We start from the raw sequence: 20,701 nt of genomic DNA on the forward strand, positions 1-20,701 counted from the left end.
AGGCCACGCAGGCCTCGGCAGAGAGGGGAAAAGTGGTAGACTTAAGCAGGGGGCGAGCCTTGTCTGCGTAATGGGGGACCCATTGGGCGTAATAGGAAAAGAAGCCCAGGCACCGTCTGAGGGCTTTGAGGGTGGTGGGAAGAGGGAGTTCTAACAGGGGGCGCATACGGTCGGGATCAGGGCCAATGACCCCGTTTTCCATGACATACCCAAGGATAGCGAGTCAGGTGGTTCCGAACACACACTTGTCCCTGTTATAAGTAAGGTTCAGGGCTTTGGCCACTTGGAAAAATCACTGGAGGTTGGCGTTGTGATCCGGCCAGTCATGACCACAGATGGTGATATTATCCTGATAGGGAAATGTGGCCTGCAGTTGGTACTGGTCCACCATCCGGTCCATTTCCTTCGGGAAGACAGAGACACCATTTGTGACACCGAAGGGGACGCGCAGGAAGTGATAGAGCCTGCTGCTCACCTCGAAGGCGGTGTAGGGGCGGTCCTCTGGGTGGATGGGGAGCTGGTGATAAGCGGATTTCAGATCTATTCTCGAGTACACATTGTACTGACCTGTCTGGTTGACCATATCCGCGATGCGGGGTAGGGGGTACGCGTCAAGCTGCGTGAACCTATTGATGGTCTGGCTATAGTCCACGACCATCCTATTTTTCTTCCCGGTCCAAACAACAACCACTCCAAGGACTTGTGCTTGGCTCAATGATCCCCTCCCTGAGCAGCCGCTGCACCTCTGACTGAATGAAGCCCCTGTCCCCCGCGCTGTACCTCCTGCGTTTAGTTGCCACAGGTTTACAGTCGGGGGTCAGGTTGGTGAACAGCGGTGGGGGAGGGATCTTGAGGGTGGAGAGGCTGCAAATGGTGTCAGAAGTGCAGCTGTCGGCATGGTGCTGGGTGGGATGTGTGGTTCGGTGTGTGTGTGTGGTCAGTAGCGGGGTATATGACTAAGTCCCATAAAACTGAGGATTCCTGACAGTGAGTGGTGGGAGGGGCCCATCATATACCATAGTCACACTTTCAAGGTGGCTCTGGAAGTCCAGCCCCAATAGCACAGGCATGCACAGTTGAGGCATGACCAGTAGCGCAAAGTTCCGATATTCTGTGCCCCGCACCACCAATGTCGCTACACAACCCCCCCCCCGGATGTCTGTGGAATGCGACCCAGAAGCCAATGTGACCCTCTGGCTTACTGGCCGTGTCACGAGTCCGCAGCTTTGCACCGTGTCCGGGTCAATAAAACTCTCAGTGCTGCCCGTGTCAAACAGGCAGCTAGTCCTGTGCCCCTCCACCAGGATGTCCATCATTGACCTTGCAAGTTGGTGTGGGGTGCTTTGGTCGAGGGTTACGGAGGCCAAAGTTGAACTGCCATCTTGGTGCCCGGTAAGCACCGATGGGTGGGGGGCGGGGCGAGGTGGCGTCGACAAAGATGACCGCCCCCATCCAGGCAGGCAAGATGGCGGCCCCATGCCTCACATGCAACGCTGCCCGGCCCCGCTCGTGGTTCAGAGTTACAGACTCTGGCGAAATGGCCCTTCTTCCCGCAGCTGGAGCAGGTCGCTTCTCAGGCCGGGCAGCGTTTTCGAGGGTGCTTTTCGAGTCCGCAGAAGTAACACTGCATGGACTTGTGACCGGCAGCAGCTGGGGTCGGATTTGGGGAGTTCGTGGACTTGCGACTGGCAGAGGCAGTGGTGAATTCGCTCGCGGGTGGCGGGGTCTGAGGTGTCCATGGGACCAGCGGGGGATCGCGCAGCTGGACAGCATCAGCGCTGTGCAGAGCAGCCTCCAGCATGTCGGCCGTCTCGATCGCCGAGCGTAAGGTAAGATCGGCATTTTCCAGCAGCCGCTGGCGCACGTAAACTGACCTGATCCCTGTAAAAAAGGTGTCTCATACCAAGAGCTCCGCATGCTGTTCCGCCATGAGAGCTTTGCAGTCACCAGTTCACACAAGTGTCTGTAGGGCTCAGAGAAACACAGCGCTCGTCTCATCCGGTTGCTGTTGTAGCGTCACTAAGCGATGTCTTGCGTAGACGGTGTTCACCAGCCACAGGTACTGTTTTTAAGGGCGTCCAGTGTCCCTTGGTAGGTCGGCAGGTCTCTGATAAGTGAGTAAACTTTCGGGGTGACCCTCAAGAGGAGAATTCTGTGCATAATAGCGGGCTCAGTCGTGCTAACCTCCTCCAAGTATGATTGGAAGATTGCAAGCCAGAGATCAAAGGCAAGAGCTGCTTCAGGGGCTTGGGGGTCCAAGTCCAATTTTTCCGGATGTAAAATACTTTCCATGTTTTAAAACTTCCAGTCAATAAAATTGATGCACCATCAATAACTCTGAGATGTGAGGCGAGATATCGGCTTTTACTGACTGGAAGAAAGAACAAGCAGCAATTGACCACCATGCTACATCCTGGAGACTGAGGGCAGGGCTCAGGCCTCAATCGCCTTTATACCGGGGTCAGTGGGAGGAGCCACAGGGGCAGTCAGCAGCGGGGGGCGTGTCCAGACAGGTATATGTAGTTCACCACAAGAACAAAATCTATTGTGCCAAAACTGTGGAGGATGTGAAAGAAAATCAATAGACAAAAATTACTTTACATTAAGACTGAACTTCTTTCAAACAATCAGGGAAAGTACAGATGAGTTTGGTAAACTAGCAACCATTCATACTGATTCAACCACCATGTTTGAAGACAAAAGTGATACAGGGCAGGCACCAATAGGCCAGTTTTACCAACTCACTGACAGAATGCTTGGGGTTTTTATCTGAACTCTGACTTACACATCCACTATCTCCATGACATTGTGAAAACTCTCTTGTCAGTAGAAAAAGTTCTGCTGGGCTTAGTAGCCAAGCCATACATGAAACCAAGGAGCTGGATTTAGTTCCCAGGTGCACACCATTAGAAGTATTTAGTGGGTAGTGGGAGCTTATCCCCACAACTTCCCCCACCTGAAGGAACTTGGTAGGACATGGAAAACCTGTGCCAACCAACTGGCGGGAATGTTCAAGGACGTCTTTAATCTCTCAAAGTTCAAAGTTAATTTATTATCAAAGTACATATATGTCACCATATATGCACAACCCTGAGATTCATTTTTTATGGGGATACTCAATAAATCCAATAACCATAATAGAATCAATGAAAGACCACACCAACAGGTTGGACAGCCAGTGGGCAAAAGACAACAAACTGTGCAAATACAAAAAGAGCAAAAATAAAAAAGTAAATAAGAAATAAATATTGAGAACATGAGGTGAAGAGTCCTTGAGAGTGAGTCACTGCTGCAGTTGAAGTTTCCCAACTGTTTCAAAAGGGCATCAGTCCTACTAGTGTCCAAGAAGACTAGTGGCTATCACCCAGTGGCACTCACATCTACTGTGATGAAGTGCTTTTTGAGGTTGGTCATGGCCAGAAGCAACTCCTGCATTAGAAAGTGCCTGAGACCACTGCAATTTGCCTGTCGCCACAATAGGGCTACAGCAGATGCAGTCTTACTGCCTCTCCACTCAGCTGTGGATCAGATGGAGATTAGCAATACCTATGTCAGGCTTCTGGTTTTTGATTGCAGTTCAGTGTTCGATGCCATCATACCCTCAGCATTAATGAACAAGCTCCAATCCCTGAGCCTCTGTACCTCCCTCTGCAACTCGATCCTTGGCTTCCACATCCAGACACCACAATGTGCAGATCAGAAATAACATCTCTACCTCACTGATAATCACCAAGGTGCACCTCAAGGATACATGATTAGCCCACTGCTCTTTTCTTTCTCTGCATGCACAACTGGCTTGAAACAATTCAAATGTTATCTTTAAATTTGCTGTTGACATAACTATTGCTGGTGATGAGGAGATATACAGGAGTGAGATGGATCAATTGGTGGACTGGTGTCGTAATGTCAGCCTTGCACTCAATGTCAGTAGGACATAAGTTCAAAGTAAATTTATTATCAAAGTACATATATGTAAATAAAAAAAGAAAATAATAATGATAAATAAGCGATAAATATTGAGAACATGAGATGAACAGTCCTTGAACGTAGGTTCCTGGGTTATGGGAGCAGTTCAGCATCAGGGCAAGTGAAGTTGAGTGAAGTTATCCCCCCTGGTTCAATAGCCCAGTGGTTGAAGGATAGTAACTGTTCCTGAATCTGGTGCTGTGGCGCTACCATGAATTGAAAGAAAAGTTGAGGGAACACACACCAGTCCGCATCAAGGGGCCAGCAGAGGAAAGGGAGAGCAGTTTCAAGTTCCTGAGTGTCAACTTCTCTGAAAATCTATCCTAGGATTAACATTTTTCTGCAACTACAGAGAAAGCACAACAGTGACAAAATGTCACCAGGAGTTAAAGGAGATTTAGTATGCCACTGAAGACTCTCACAGGTTTCTACAGTTGTACCATGGAGAGCTAGTTGATCACTGTCTGGTATCTGGTATTGGGGGGGGGGGGGGTGGCGTTGCTACACTGGATCAGAAAAAGCTGCAGAAAATTCCAAATTCGCTCAGCTCCATCCATGAGCACTAGCCTCATCAACATTGAGGACATCTTCAAAAGACAAAGCCTCAAAAGGCGGCATCCAGCAGGAGGGACCCCGTCACCCAGGACCTGCCTCTTCTTGCTGCTAGCATGAAAGAGGAGATACCAGTGTCGAAAGCTACACACTCAGCATTCAAGGAGCAGCCTCTGCCCCATCACCATCAGATTTTAGAACGTTTGGAATGGACATTGAACCCATGGGCACTACCTCACTCATTTAAAAAAATTTTTGCTCTCTTTTTGTACTATCTATTTAATAGATACATAAATTACAATAAGAAATATATATGTGTGTGTATTTTTTAAAATAATTGTTGCAATATAGTACTGCTGCAAGATGAAACCTATCATGACGTGTGCCAGTGATAATGTAATGGTTAGCTCAATACTTTACAGTACTTGTAAACTGGTAAACTTGTAAACAGTGACTGGTTTCAATTTCCACCTCTGCCTGTAAGGAGTTTGTACGTCCTCCCTGTGACCACGTGGATTTCCTTCCAGTACTCCAGTTTCCTCCCACAGTTCAAAGGCATGCCAGTTGGTAGGTCAAATGGTCATTGTAAATTGTCCCACGATTAGGCTAGGATTAAATTGGGGGATTGCTGGGTGATGCTAATAGAAGGGCCAGAAAGGCATATACTGTGCTGTATCTCAATAGAAATGAATATTAAATCTGATTCTGATTTTGATTATAATTCTTCCGACGCTACTAAGTCACGTAAAAAAGGTGAAAGCTCCAAGATATTTTGGGAACAATGAACTATGTACTTTTAACTAAATTAATTCAAAAATGTAAAAAAAAAACTTGAAACTTGTTCTTCTTCATTGAAGACCTGCTGAAATACTGAGCAAGGAGGGTTTCCACTGCCAAACTCCATCTTGATGCCAACAAGAAGTCAGACTTCTTGTGATTCTTTTTTGTAGATGCTGAAAATCTTCAGCAACACACAAAAATACTGGAGGAATTAAGCAAATCAGACAGAATCTATGGGTGGGTTTAAACAGTTGATGTATATTCCCCTCCACAGATGCTGCCCAGCTTGCTGAAATCTTCCAGTGTTTTCTGTATGTTGCTCACTCAGACTTACATTGATGAGGTTACTTCAAGAGGTTAGGTCTTCAGCTTTGTGTTATTAAGCCTCAAATTGTTTCTGATTGTCAATCTGACTCTCCACCCCAAAAGGATATGCAAGGTCATCAAGGAAATGCATTACCAGCTGCTCCGCAATCCCATTTAAGTTGCACGTTATTCTGCGCTTGACAATATGCTGTCCTTCTTTCATCATTGCTAAGTCAAAATCATGGAACTCCCTGTCCAGCACCAATAGGAAGAGACAGAGACAGCAGCAGATCAAAAAGGTGGCATCTTCACTGTTAGAGATAGGCTGCAAATGCTGAGCATGTTAGCAATTCCTATGTATATATAAAATATCTGTAATTTATGCTGTGGAGAATATATCCAGTTTGACTTACATTGAAGCTATACGTCCAAATGAACCAATTAGAACTACCCCAGTGCAGAAGGACTACAGAATACTGCATAAATTTGTCATCATGATATACTAGGACAAGCAAAACTCAGCCTGGTCCTTCTTGTTGCTGCCAACAGAAAGGAGGTACAGGAGTCTTAGGTGCCAAAGGTTCAGGAACAGTTGTTACCCTACACCATGAGCCTCTTGAACCAGTGTGAATAATTTCACTAACCTCAACTCTGAATTGATTCTACAACCTGTAGGCTCACTTTCAAGGACTCAACAATACATGTGTTCAGTAATCATGTATGTATGTATGCATTTATTTACTGTGCAATTTGTCTTCTTTTGCATGTTGGCTGTTGGTCTTTGTGTGCAGTTTTTTTTTACTGATTCTATGGTACTTTTCCATTTTTCTGTGAATACCTGCAAGGAAATGAATATCAAGGAGGTATATGGTGAATAGATTTGATAATAAATTTACTTTGAACTTTGAACTCAGAAACTGTGTGTATAAACAAAGCACTGTAGGGATGCATTAAGAAAGTAATGTTTTTTTGGCGAAAGGGACTCGCAAATGCATTTCATGATGAAGAATGGAAATAGGAGTTGTTGACACACTAGAGTAATCACCAAATTGACATTGCTGAGTAGGCTGAACCTTGACCTGGTTTGTATTCTGTCTTGTGTAAATGGTTATGAACATCTGACTTATGAATATTCCAGCATTCTAATGAGCTCCTGTAACTTTATTAAATTCAAAAGTCCAAAGTACATACGCATGTTAATTCCCAATAACTGCAGAACTAGTTCCTTCCTCTGTCTCCATCCGCATTTAGTCATTGTACTTTCTATCAGTCATTTGTGTTTTCAATATTATTCGTCAAGATACTGTAGAGGTGTTTTCCAACACATGGACAAGTGATTTACAGGCGACTAGAAAAAACAGAACACGTTTGTTACCAGGGGACATCCTGTATCTCAAATTTTCAATGGCTCAAAGAAAGTGTGCTGGCAGATAATGAGCTCATATTCTGATATTGTGTCATATTCTGGTCTCTCAATCGGCCAAAGATGCTACCTAAGTTTATGAAAATTTTGAAGATTTACAATGTGCCAAATATATCTTGATTGATTGCTTTTGGGAAATCATCTGTTAAAATTTGGAACATATGGGATTCTGCAGAAGCTGGAAAGCGGCGTATCACACAGAAAACACTAAGGAACTCCAAGGATCGTAGATGCTGCCTGACCCACTAGGCTCCTCCGACATCTTACCTGTTGAATTTTGACTGCTAGCCAGTCGGCTTATTGCAATAATAATAAATCTTTTCTCAGTGGTAACATTGCCACTGCCATGATACAATGGGTTGCAAAGTGTAAAGAGAACAGTGTTCAGCCTATCAGCTCTAGCAGTGGACATGGGCCTCTTGGAGTTGGATGTGGAAAGGCCATAAGACATGGAAGCAGAATTAGGGCATACAGCCCATCAAGTCTGTTCCGAAGAAAATCGATGGGAATCCAGCTCTTCCTCCATGAGATACCCTATCCGTCCACATAGAACAATGTCACTATCTACCAATATACCAATCTGATCTATTCATGACTTCAATGAAAGGATAATGCCATGCAGATTAAGAAGTAATTTTAAGATGAAGATATAATTAAGAATAATTATAGAGTATACTTATTGTTTATAACCACCTTGGCCACAAATCATTCATTTTATGCAAGTGAATTATAAAATTAAAATAATAAATGAGTTTTAGTTTACTTAAAGTTTGAATACAAAGTTTCATCTTCCATATGAATCCTATTTATACACTCACTGGCCACTTCATTAGGTACACCTGTACATCTGCTTCTCACTGCAAATACCTAATCAGCCAATCATATGGCAGCAACTTAATCCATTAAAGAATGCAGACATGGTCAAGAGATTCTGTTGTTGTTCAGACCAAACATCAGAATGGGGAAGAAATGTGATCTAAGTGGCTTTGACTGTGGAATAATTGTTGATGCCAGATGGGGTGGTTTGAGTATCTCAGGAACTGCTAACATCCTACCATTTTCAGGCACAACAGTCTTTAGTGTTTACAGAGAATGGTACAAAAGAAACACATTCAGTGAGTAGCAGGTGTGAGGGCAAAAATGCCTTGTTAGTGAGAGAAATCAGAGGACGGCCAGACTAGTTCACGCTGACAAGAAGGTGATGGTAACATTCGTAACCACACGTTACAACAGTAGTTTGCAGAAAAGCATCACTGAATGCACAACCTGTTGAACATTGAGGAGGTTGGGCTACAGCAGCAGAAGACCATGAACCACTTTATTAGAAACAGGAGGTATCTAATAAAGTGATCATTGAGTGTACTTCATTCTCTGTAAAATATTTTAAATGTCTGTCAGAAAAAGAACCTCTTGACCTGCTGTGAGAATTATTCATTATGATTGGATCTCAGCTCCTTTGAAGTATTATAATTGCTCTGTACTAGTGAACCAAGGGGAATGCTCATCAAACCCAGGGAAAGGGAAATCATGTCACAGATACTACTGGATCGTTTGGGCAGTTTCGTTCAAAGTCAGTGGGTTCACTTCATTGTATCATACTAATTCCAGGTCAATATAGAGACAGAGGGCTGCACAACAAAGAAACATCTTCTTCCAGCCAGCTACTCCATGCCCCTATGATACCTATCTACACTAATCCCATTTGTCTGCTTTTGACCTGCATCTCTCTACTTCCTTCCTATTTAAGTACCTGTCCAAATGTTATTTAAGTGACAGAATTGTTCCTCTACCTCCATCCTCTGTGTGGAAATATTTGCTCCTTGCATCTCCATTAAATTTCTATCTTCTCACATTAAGCTATGTCCCTCTGGTTTTAGACCTCTTCTACCATGTGAAAAATTATTCTATCTCTCTGATCTATTTACCCCATTATTTTATAGTCTTCAATAAGTCAATCCATATTCAGGCTAACATGTCAAATGCCCAGCGTCAATTTTTGCAGTGAGTTTAGCTTCCATATTAACCAGCAATATGTTTGTTTGACTGCCTAAACCTGCCAGTTAGATTTCAGAATCAGAATTAGGTTATTCTTACTGACATATGTCATGAAATTTGTTGTTTTGCAGTAGCAGTGCAGTACAATACATAAAATATACTGTAAAGTACTATTTATGTATATTATATTATTCAGTAGTGCAAAAAGAGAACAAAAATAGCGAAGTAGTGTTCATGGGTTCATGGGATGTTCAGAAATCTGATAGCAGAGGGGAAAATGCCTTTCCAAAAATGTTGAGTGTGTGTGTTCGGTCTTCTGTACCTCAACTCTCATGGTAGTAAAGAGAAGAGGACATATCCTGGGAGGTGTGAGTCCTTCATGATGGATGCTGCCTTTTTGAAGATGTCCTTTGAAGGTGAAGCCACTCATAGCTCCAATATGCTAATTAAATTTGCTGACGATACTATACTGATTGGCCTAATCTAAAATAATAATGAGGCAGCCTACAGAGAAGAGGTCATCATCCTGACACAGTGGTGTCAGGAAAGCAACCTCTCCCTCAATGTCGCAAAAACAAAGGAGCTGATTGTGGACTACAAGAGGAATGGAGACAGGCTAATCCCTATTGGTGTCAATGGATCTGGGGTTGAGAGGGTGAACAGCTTTAAGTCCCTCGGCATAAACATCACCGAGGATCTCACGTGGTCTGTACATACCGGCTATGTGGTGAAAAAGGTACAACAGCGCCTCTTTCATCTCAAATAGTTGAAGAAGCTTGGTATGGGATCTCAGATCCTAAGAACCTTCTATAGGGGCACAACTGAGAGCATCCTGACTGGCTGCATCACTGCCTGGTATGATAACTCTTCTTCCCTCAATTGCAGGACTCTGCAGAGAGTGGTGCGGACAGCCCAGCACATCTGTAAATGTGAACTTCTCACTATTCAGGACATTTACAAAGACAGGTGTGTAAAAAGAGCCCGAAGGATCTTTGGGGAACCCAAGTCACCCCAACCACAAACTGTTCCAGCTGCTACTGTCCAGGAAACAGTAATGCAGCATAAAAGCAAGGACCAACAGTCTCCAGGACAGCTTCTTCCACCTGGCTGTCTCAGACTAATTAATTCATGCTGATACTATTGTATTTCTATGTCATATTGACTGTCCTGTTGTACATACTATTTATTATAAATTATTATGTTGCACATTTAGATAGAGACATAACAAAGATTTTTATTCCTCATGTATATGAAGGATGTAAGCAATAAAGTCAATTCAATTCACTTCCAACTAAAGCAAGTCATAGTGAAATTCAGAGGAACAGTCTTTCCATGCTAGATCAAAACCCGATACCTTCTCCTTTAAAAGGTTGGTTCTTCCTGTCCTCAGATAAAAATGAAAAAAAAAAGACAAGTTAGAATGTTGGTGGACAGCTTTGTATTTCCAGCTACTATTCAAATAAATATTGGATTATAACTACTGGACCTTGATGCTTTCGCGATCTAAAGGTTTTTCAAAACTCAAGAATGGGGCATATATCTTGTTGTTTACAGCCGTTTATTAAATGTTGCAAGAGTGGAAAATGAACGGGGAAGAGGATCTGAGAGATCAAAGAAATTGCATCTCATACTCGGATCGAGGTAACAGAAATTCCAGTGCAAACAGTCAACCTATAACATAGTCAGATTCAGGTAGCATAACACCTGCTACTGAAAACAAAGACGTTTCTAGAAAAACACAGAAGCAACAGTATCACATTTACTGGAAAACTCATTGAACATTTACATGTATGTAGGTGATTATATAGAAATCCAAGGAAGCATAAGAAAGTTAAACTTCAAGAAAAATAACTATTCTACACCCTAGTCCAACATAACCATCTTAGTTTGCTTAAGGAAGGGCCTGAGATCAATGCAAGTGAGGAGGACTTTAATGGTTAATTCATCTGCTTTTGATTCAGAAGCTACACAATTGATCTTGGGCATTCACTTTGCAAGTTGTTTTGCAATCTATCTGTTCTCTTTACTTTTGAAGCTGATGGAAGTCGGACTGTGTGTAAAGTGGAGTGTGATTTGCTTTTGCTCAACATCCTTGTCTGCCCAAAATCAATACTACCTTTGTCCATTTAGCAACTAAACTATGCAGTCTTCAGGATCAATCACCTGTAATTTGCATGGGATTATTCAAAGGAGAATCGACATAACCTTGAAGTAAACAACACTAGCAGTTAATATTATTGTTCACCCCATTTCCCACAATTTTCCACAGGCCCACAGTTGCAGAAATTAACCCTATGCTACTGTTTATGATGTGATATCAACTTCTCTGTTCTATTTTTGTCTTTTGATTAAATGATCCGTGTTCTTGAACCTAGACTCAGTGGCCACTCTATCAGGTATACCTGTATACCTGTATACCTTCTCCTAAATGCAAATATCTGATCAGTCAATCATGCGGCAGCAACTCAATGTATAAAAGCATGCAGATGTGGCCATGAAGTTCATTTGTTGCTCAGTCCAAATATCAGAATGGGGAAGAAATGTGATCTACGTGACTTTGGCTGTGGAATGATTGTTGGTGCCAGATGGGGTGGTTTGACTATCTCAGAAGCTACTGATCTCACAGGATTCTCATGCACAAACGTTTCTCGAGTTTACACAGAATGGTGCGAAAGCTAAAAGCAAAACATACAGTGAGCATCAGTTCTGTGGACAAGAATGCCTTGTTAATGAGAGAGGTCAGAGGAGAATGGCCAGACTGGTTCAAGCTGACAGGAAGGTGACAGAAACTCGAATAACCATGTGTCACAACAGTGGTGTGCAGAAAAGCATCCCCTGATGGGCTACAGCAGGCAGAAGACTGAAAATACACTCAATGGCCACTTTATTAGGTAGGACAGGAGGTAATTAATAAAATGCCTTCTAAGTGTATATTGTATGACTAACTCAGATTCAAGGTTCAAGGTACAAGATTGAAATATGACAATAAACAGTACAAAAGTATAAAGGAGAACAAGATGTTACTATGCAGCGCTACAAAACACAATAAATATAAATGTAAAATCAATCCTATAAAACATAATGTACAAATAACAGATGGTTGTGGGTGTATATGCATAAGATTAGCATATATACATAGATTGATTGCATGTACATAAAGTAATAGTAGGTGCAGGAGTATCTGAATCAAAGGTGAGTCTGACAGGAAATGACACAGTGACAACTTTTCTAGGTAACAACAGGGCATATGAAACACAATAGGACAGTGACTGTGTAAGTGTAGGTGTGAAGTGTGGAGATGAAGCAGGACTGTGCTCTTGAATTTCAAGATAATGTGAAGCTGAGGAACATCACGTTCAAGCTGTTCTAAAAATCCATTTTATTGGCAAGATATCCACAACTTGTTTTATCTGCTGAAAAACTCCCAAATGACATCAACTGCAATTATCCAGCCCTGATGAGGGGCCTCAGCTCAAAACATCGGCTGGATGTTTCCTCTCCTCTGATATGCCTGACCCACTGGGTTCCTCCAGCATTTTCTGTGTATTACTCTGGATTTCCGGCACCTGCAGAAACTCTTGTGTTAGCAGTTACCCATGGTGAGGTTTTCAGCCTGATTAAGATGACAGTTCTGGTTTACTCAGAATATTCAAGTTTAACTAATGCCATTTAATCTGAAACCATTCAGTTTAATGGACCAACATGAATCTCCACTAGCTAATGAAGCTGTTACATCTCTAAAGACTCCTTTATCCTGAAAAGCATCATACAGTCGGTGTACACTAAACCATTAACTTTGGCAGAGGATCCTGGCAGTTGTGCTCTACTCTCTCTACATCCATGACTGTGTGGCTAGACACAGTTAAAATAACATCTACAAATTCGCCAACAGCCCAACCGTTATTGGCAGAATTTCAGATGTTGTCAAGATGGTGTACGGAGGAGAGATGGATTGGCTGGTTGAGTGGTGTCACAACAGCAACTTTGTACTCAACATCAGCAAGACCAACGAATTCACTGTGGACTTCAGGAAGGGGAAGTCGGAAGAACATACACCAGTCTTCAGTGAGGGGACCGCAGGGGAAAGGGTGAGCAGCTTCTAGTTCCTTGGTATCAGCATTTCAGAGGATCTATCCTGCGCCCGGCATATTGATGCATCATGAAGAAGGCACATCAGCAGCTAATCTGAGGACGTTCGGTACGTCACCAAAGGCTCTAATAAATTTCCACAGATGTACTGTGGGGAGCATTCTGAGTAGTTGCATCACAGCCTGTCTGAAGTCTCCACTACACAGGATCAAAAGAAGTTGCAGAAGCTTGTAGTCTCAGCCAGCTCAATCCCAGGCCCAAGTCTCCCCAGAAACTAGGACATCTTCAACAGGCAGTGTCTCAAGAAAGTGGAACCCATCATTAAGGTCACTCCCCATCTGGAGCACACCCTCTTCTCATTACTAGCAGCAGGGAGGAGGGACAGAAGCCTAAAATTGTACTCATCATTTTAAGAACAGCTGCACAGTGATATTCATTCTATTAGGTACACCTGTTCATTAATGCATCATCTAATAAGCCAATCATGCTGCAACAACACAATGCATAAAATCACACAAACTTGGTCAAGAGGTTCGGTTGTTGTTCAGACCAAGCATCAGAATGGGGAAGGAATGTGATCCAAGTGACTTTGACCATGGAATGTTTGTTGGTGTCAGGCAGGGTGATTTGAGTATCTCAGAAACTGCTGATGTCCTGGAAGTTTCATGCACAGGGGTCTCTAGGGTTTACAGAGAATGGCATAAAATACAAAAAAGGAAACATCCAGTGAGTGACAGTTCTGTGGGCAAAAAATGAGTTGTTAATGAGTGACGCCAGAGGACAATGGTTCAAACTGACAGGCTGGCAACAGTAACTCAAATAACCACAATTGCAACAGTGGTGTGCAGAATGCACAACATGTCAAACCCTGAAGTAGATGGGCTATAGCAGCAGTAGACCACGAACATACAATCAGTGGCCACTTTATTAGGCACAGCAGTTAGCCACTGAGTGTAGATATAAAGCAAATCGCATTTCTTTTCAGCAATCTACAGCTTTTCATATTGAAACAATGGTCACACATCCAATGTCCATTGTTGCCAGATAGAAGAGTGCAGGTGATCAAGAGGTTGCCAGTCATGAGAAAGTTTATTTCTTAGACTTCTTCTCTTGACCCAATCAAAAAGACTGTTGAACATTACCATTTTTCATGGACTTGTGCTTGAAAGATAGTCTCCAAATGTACTCTACTCCAAGTTGTAGCAAATAAAACTGTCAGACAGAAATAGGTTTTGTTAACTAAAACTCCATGTTGTAACAAAGATTAATTAACAGGATATTCATGAACTGGGAGAGACTGTATAGAAACTGCTATTGTCCCCTCTAAGAACACAGTCCTCCTGTAACTTTGCACATACTTTGATTGCTCAACCCATTGTCATTATCAGCTTCTGAGTTGCAGGACCATTCCAGGACACATTTGCTGATTTCTCCCATATCTCATATCTCACCGTCTACTTACATCTCACCGCTGCATTAGGCAGGTCTCCTAAACACCATGTTCAAGAGGAAAAGGCTAAATATACACAAAAGATACCACAGATGCTGCAAGTCCAGAACACCACACACACAATGCTGGGGGAACTCAGCAGGCCAGACAGCAACTATGGAAAAGGAATACACAGTCGATGTTTCAGGCCAAGACCCTTCATTAGATAACTTCAATCGCCTCAACATCAGTCGTTTGACAGTCTTTGTATTGTTGTTTTCTTCTTGACTTTTATGGTTGTTTTTTATTGACTCTTTTGTACTTGTTTTACTGTAAATGCCTGCAAGAAAATATATCTCAAGGTAGTGTATAGTGATTTTTACATACTTCGTTAATGATTTTACTTTTAACTTTGACCTACTTGCCCTTCAGCCTGAAGGAGCAGGCAGAGCAGGTGCAGAGATTCTGCTGAAAGGTTTTCCCAAGTGCAGGCATTTGTGGCTTGCCTTCATTTCCTGACAGATTTCCTGACAAGGGGAACATTTCTGTGGCACTGAACTGTACCTATTTTCCTCAACATGCCTCCTGTGGGCACTGCCATTTACCAGTCTGTCAGATCCCTCTGATTCCCATGAGAATGCCCCACCACCTCCTCATCCTCTCTACACTGCCCCCACCCACACCCCCGCCAACTCCTCATCCTCTCTACACTGCCCCCACCCACACCCCCGCCAACTCCTCATCCTGTCCATACTGCCCCCAACCCCAGACCCACCTACACACAACCTCACTCCATTGAACCTTTTGTTCAGAGGTCGCTGGAGCCAAAAGCCAGCCACATGCATATGGCACATCTGTGGTAGGATGTCAGATGTCAACCTGGCAGAGTATGGTCGAGGGTCTCCACCTCCCAGGTTGCTGACAATGCTTTTCACTGTATGTTTCTACGTACTCTCCATGTGACAAGTAACCTTGAATCATGTACTATGGTACCTATAAGACCGGGATTCCCAACCTGGGGTCCACGGGCCCCTCAGTTAATGGTAGGGGCATAAAAAAGGTTGGGAACCCCAGCTTTAAGAGGTGGCTTTAGAGATCATATCTGCTGAGCTCATGCCAGCAGCTGCAAGAATTTTCAGTGCCTGACTGTGGACAGTTTGTGGAAAATGATGCCATTGGCCCTTGATGAATACATTTTGTATCACCCTTTCTGTCTTTTTTAGGCTTTAAGTGAAATTTATATTTCAGGTTTGAACACCTCAATCCATGGTTAGTATCTCCAGCACTTGGAAATAGCTCATGAAATATAAATAAAGAAGGCTTCATTTTAAAGACCATGTGTTCTATATTGCTTTCTATTTCTATGCCAATCGATTTTGCCCATTCTAACTCATCACAGGGAGGCCTAATTTACAAGGATAAGCGAGATAATTGAATCCAACATGTTGATTCATGGCCTGCTCTTGTGCCAAGATGAGGCCAACCTCAGGGTAGAGGAGCAACACCTGTGTACCCTCCAACCTAATGGCATGAATGTCGATTTCTCCTTCTGGTGAATAATCTTCCTCCCCCTCCCACCTTCCTCTATTCCCCACTCTGACTTTTCACTTCTTCTCACCTGCCTATTACTTCCCCCGGGTCCCCTCCTCCTTTTCTTTCTCCTATTGTACACTCTCCCCTCCTATCAGATTCCTTCTTCTCCAGCCCTTGACCTTTCCCACCCACCTGGCTTCACCTATCATCTTTCAGCTAGCCTCTTTCCCCTCTCCCCCACTTCTTACATTCTGGCATCTTCTCCCTTCCTTCACAGTCCAGGTGAAGGATCTTGGCCTGAAACATCGATAGCTGACTCTTTTCCTGAGCAGCTGAGCTCCTCCAACGTTTTGTGTGAATTGCTTTGGATGTCCAGCATCTGTAGACAATCACATGTTTGTGATAAATTGAAAAATGAGACCTTATTTGATGTAGAATTCACATCAACAGACTCCACACAGGATCACAACCTTGTAGTGGTGGGGGGGCTTGCGTGTCTCATTGATCCTGAGAGCTATGCCAGTGGGTCATTCATCTCCTGGTAGAGTCACCCAAGCCGGACAGGTCGAAGGGTTGAGGCCAGACTAAGAGCGATCCACTGGTCCTCCAAGCTGGGGGTTGGGCACAGGGCTAACAACCCAGTCCTGAAAAAAGACTTTTGTTTCCGAAACAGCAACAGAAGGAACCAAAACTACTATGTGCGATGGGCTGCCAGAGTCATTGGTAGATACTTGTATGGATGACAGTGGTGAAAGCCGAAAGGAAGTCACCGACAGGAAGACGGAAATTCTGAACGCCAGATGCAGGACCAAGATAGGGTTTTGGAATGTGCGAGCAATGTATGAGACTGGAAAAATTGCACAGGCTACATCAGGGATGAGACATTACAACCTACATATCCTTGGAATAAGTGGAAGTAAATGGACAGGACCAGGGAGAATCAAGACGAGTACTGCAGAGACAGTGCTGTACTCAGGAAGGGATGATGACCAACACTGTGACAGAGTAACTATCATCCGAAAGAAAGGAACAGAGATACGTTTAATAGAGTGGAAACCTGTCAGTAGCAGAATCATCAAGATTAGAATGGAGAAACAGATTAACACAAACATCATCCAATGCTATGCTCCAACAAACGACAGTGACGAAGAAGCTAAAGATAAGTTCTATGAACTTATGAACAAGCCGAATTGGAAAAAACACCAAGACATGATTTGAAGATTGTGATGGGAGATATGAATGTGAAGGTTGGAAATGACAATACAAGCTATGACAGGGCCATGGGGACAGAAGGCTGTGGCACCATGAATGAAAATGGAGAGAGGCTGCTAGAATTTTGTACCAGCTACAACCTCGTTATTAGAGGGACCCTCTTTCCACACAGAGACATTCATAAGCTGACTTGGTACTCCCCTAACGGAAGAGCTAGAAACCAGATAGACCACCTGATGATAAACGGCACCTGGAGACGTTCACTATTCGATGTCAGGGTAAAGAGGGGAGCTGATATCGGCAGCGACCACCACCTTGTGTTAGCAGTGCTCAAAGTGAAACTGAGGAAAACAGGTACTAGAAAGATGAGAAGACAGCAGTTTGATGTTGAGAGGCTACAGGACCCCAAAGTGAAGAGTATTTTTGTGATGCAGCTGAAGAACTGTTTTCAGTCACTGGCAAATACCGAAGACTATACACAGCCGGACACATACACCAAGTAGGAACATGCTAAGAAAAGGTGAACAAGATCACCAAGATAGTCTGTGGCAAGTACCAAGGAACCTCTGATCACAGACAAGCAGGGGCGACTTCTAACAACAGAAGCAGAACAAGAAGCTCGATGAGCAGAGCACTTCAGTGAAGTGTTGAACAAATCACCACCAACAATAGAGAGTGACATCCAAGAGGCAGAGGTTGATCTTGACATTAGTGTTGAACCACCAACCAAAGAAGAAATCATTGCAGCCATTAGATCTCTCAGAAATGGAAAAGCCCCTGACCAAGATAACCTCAGTGCAGAACTGGTCAAGGCAGACCCAGAACTTGCAGCCAAAATACTCCTGCCACCCTTAATAGCCATATGGGAAAGGAAGAAGATACCGGACGACTGGTCAGAGGGAGACATTGTGAAGATTCCAAAGAAAGGCACCCAGAGAAATTGTAGCAATTGGCATGGAATCACACTTTTGTCAATTCCAAGCAAGATCTTGGCAAAGATCATCATTCAACGTATGTCGGACACAGTAGATCAACAACTCAGAAAGGAACAAGCAGGATTTCGGAAAGGTAGGGGATGCATTGACCAGATATTTGCACTGCGTAACATCATCGAGCTGTGTACAGAGTGGCAGAGATAGCTCTACATCAACTTCATGGGTTTTGAGAAAGCCTTCGATAGCATCCACAAAGACAGTCTTTGGCGTATACTGCTCATATATGGGATCCCGCAGCAGATAGTTCTTCTCATTGAGAGTTTTTATGCCAATTTTAAATGTGGAGTTTGAAGTGAAGACAGGACTGAGACAAGGATGTGTGATGTCGGCACTCCCCTTTAATGTTGCCATTGATTGGGTGATGCGGCAAACATCTGAAGATCAGAGAAGAGGCATATGATGGAGCCTCTTCTCAGCATTGGAAGACCTCGATTTTGCTGATGACCCTGTTCTGGTCTCCTACACCCACCAGCACATGCAAGAGAAAACATCCCACCTCAGTAATCTTCCTCAGCAGATTGGCCTGAAGATTAATCTGAAGAAAACAGAGGCGATGACTTTGAACATCTCAAACATCTCCAAGTGAATGGAGAAGATCTTTCTACAACTGTGGAGATCACCTACCTGGGCAGCACTGTCAGACACGATGGAGGAGCAGACAATGACATCGAGAATCGTCTAAGCAAGGCTGGAAATGCCTTCCGAATGCTCAGCAACATATGGAGGTCCCAACAGAACAACATGAAGACCAAGCTAGAATTGTAACAGAGCTGTGTTCTTTCTACCCTCCTCTATGGATCAGAATGCCGGAGAATGACAGGAAGTGACCCACTAAGTTGTCAGTCTTCCACACAAAGAACCTGAGAAGAATCTTAAGAATATTCTGGCCAAACATCATCTCAAATGACAAACTACTTGCTCAATGCCATCAAGAGAGCATTAAAACCATCCTAATGAGAAGGCAATGGAGCTGGATTGGGCATGTGCTTAGAAGGGAATCTGATACCATCACACGTATAGCCCTCCATTGGACACCAGAGGAAAGAGGAAAAGAAGAAGACCCAAGAATACCTGGCATCAGACTGCAGAGGGAGAGCTGAAGACCCTGAACTACACCTGGGCTACCGTTCAGAAGCTAGCCCAGAACAAACAGGAGTGGAGGACCTTCGTTGCTTCCCTACATGCCACTAGGCATAACGGGCAGTAAGTAAGTAAGTCACATCAACAGACCATTTTTTTTATTTGCTTTGTACATTTCTACTGGGAGAAAGCCTTTCAGTTTGATATCCGCCAGTATTTTTAAACAGCAGTAATGATGGAACAATGAGGCAAATGGAAGATATACCATCCCTGACTTTCCACAGAGTTCAGACCCTGTGCTTTTTCTGTCTTGCATGAAGGCCCATGTATCACCGAGGTCTTACAGTTGATGGAAAGGCTATTAGTGATCATTTAGAGCTGCCTATTTTTCATGAGCTATCATTATTGCCAGAGTCCATGAAACTTGGAGCACCTCATAAAACACGTCAGTTTATATCAAGGTACTTTATAATGCTTTTAGGAGAGATTGTAATTTCACCGCCTGAGCCGGCAGATTTAGGGAGAAACTGCACAATAAAGGCAGCCTGCGAAGCAGACAGAGGGCAAGTAATCATTACAGACAAGGTCCCGGTGTGTGGGGTGAAGTACGATACTCATGGACCACTGAACACATCTACAACAAGTGATGCCACAAGAGTGCAGTATCCAACGTCAAGGACCCCTACCATCCAGGGCATCTTGCTGCTGTCATTGTGAATGAGCCTTGGGTTCCACAACAACATGTTGAGGAACAGTTATTACCCTTCAACCATCAGGCTCTTGAACCAGTGTTGATAACCTCACTCACCTTAACTCTAACTGATTCTGTAACCCAGGGACTCACTTTCAAGGATTCTGTAACTCGTGTTCTCAGTATTATTTATTGATTGATTGATTAATTGATTTGTTTTTTTTAGTATTTGCACGATTTGTCCTCTTTTGCATACTGACTGCTTGTCAGTTTTTTTGGTGTGCTGTATTTCATTGATTCTGTTGGATTTTTTTTGCTACACAGTGAATGCCTGCAAGAAAGCAAATCGAAAGGTAATACATTTACTTTCAACTTTCAACTTAGATATTGGAAGCTTAGAGTACAACAGAGAAGTGATTCTTTCACACTTACAAAATGCTGGAGGAAATTGGCTTGACAGGTAGCATCTAAAGAGGGGAACGAATAGTTGACATTTTAGGCCGAGACTGGATGAAAGGTCTTGTCCCGAAATGTCAACTGTTCATTTTTCTTCATAGTTGCTGCCTGATCTGCTGAGTTCCTCCCTCATTTTGTGTGATTTCCAGCATCTGCAGAATCTTTTGTGTCAGAGATTCTTCCACGGATACCAA

At 43.4% G+C, this 20,701-nt stretch overlaps 1 protein-coding gene across 2 annotated transcripts in view; it reads right to left on the minus strand.

The window, feature by feature from the left end:
• dok6 (docking protein 6) overlaps window positions 1-20,701 on the minus strand; it is a 527,037-nt gene that overhangs the window by 268,800 nt on the left and 237,536 nt on the right. The window lies entirely within an intron of this gene.

The sequence above is a fragment of the Hypanus sabinus genome, chromosome 1 (genome assembly GCF_030144855.1).
Source record: "Hypanus sabinus isolate sHypSab1 chromosome 1, sHypSab1.hap1, whole genome shotgun sequence".
Lineage (NCBI taxonomy): Eukaryota > Metazoa > Chordata > Chondrichthyes > Myliobatiformes > Dasyatidae > Hypanus > Hypanus sabinus.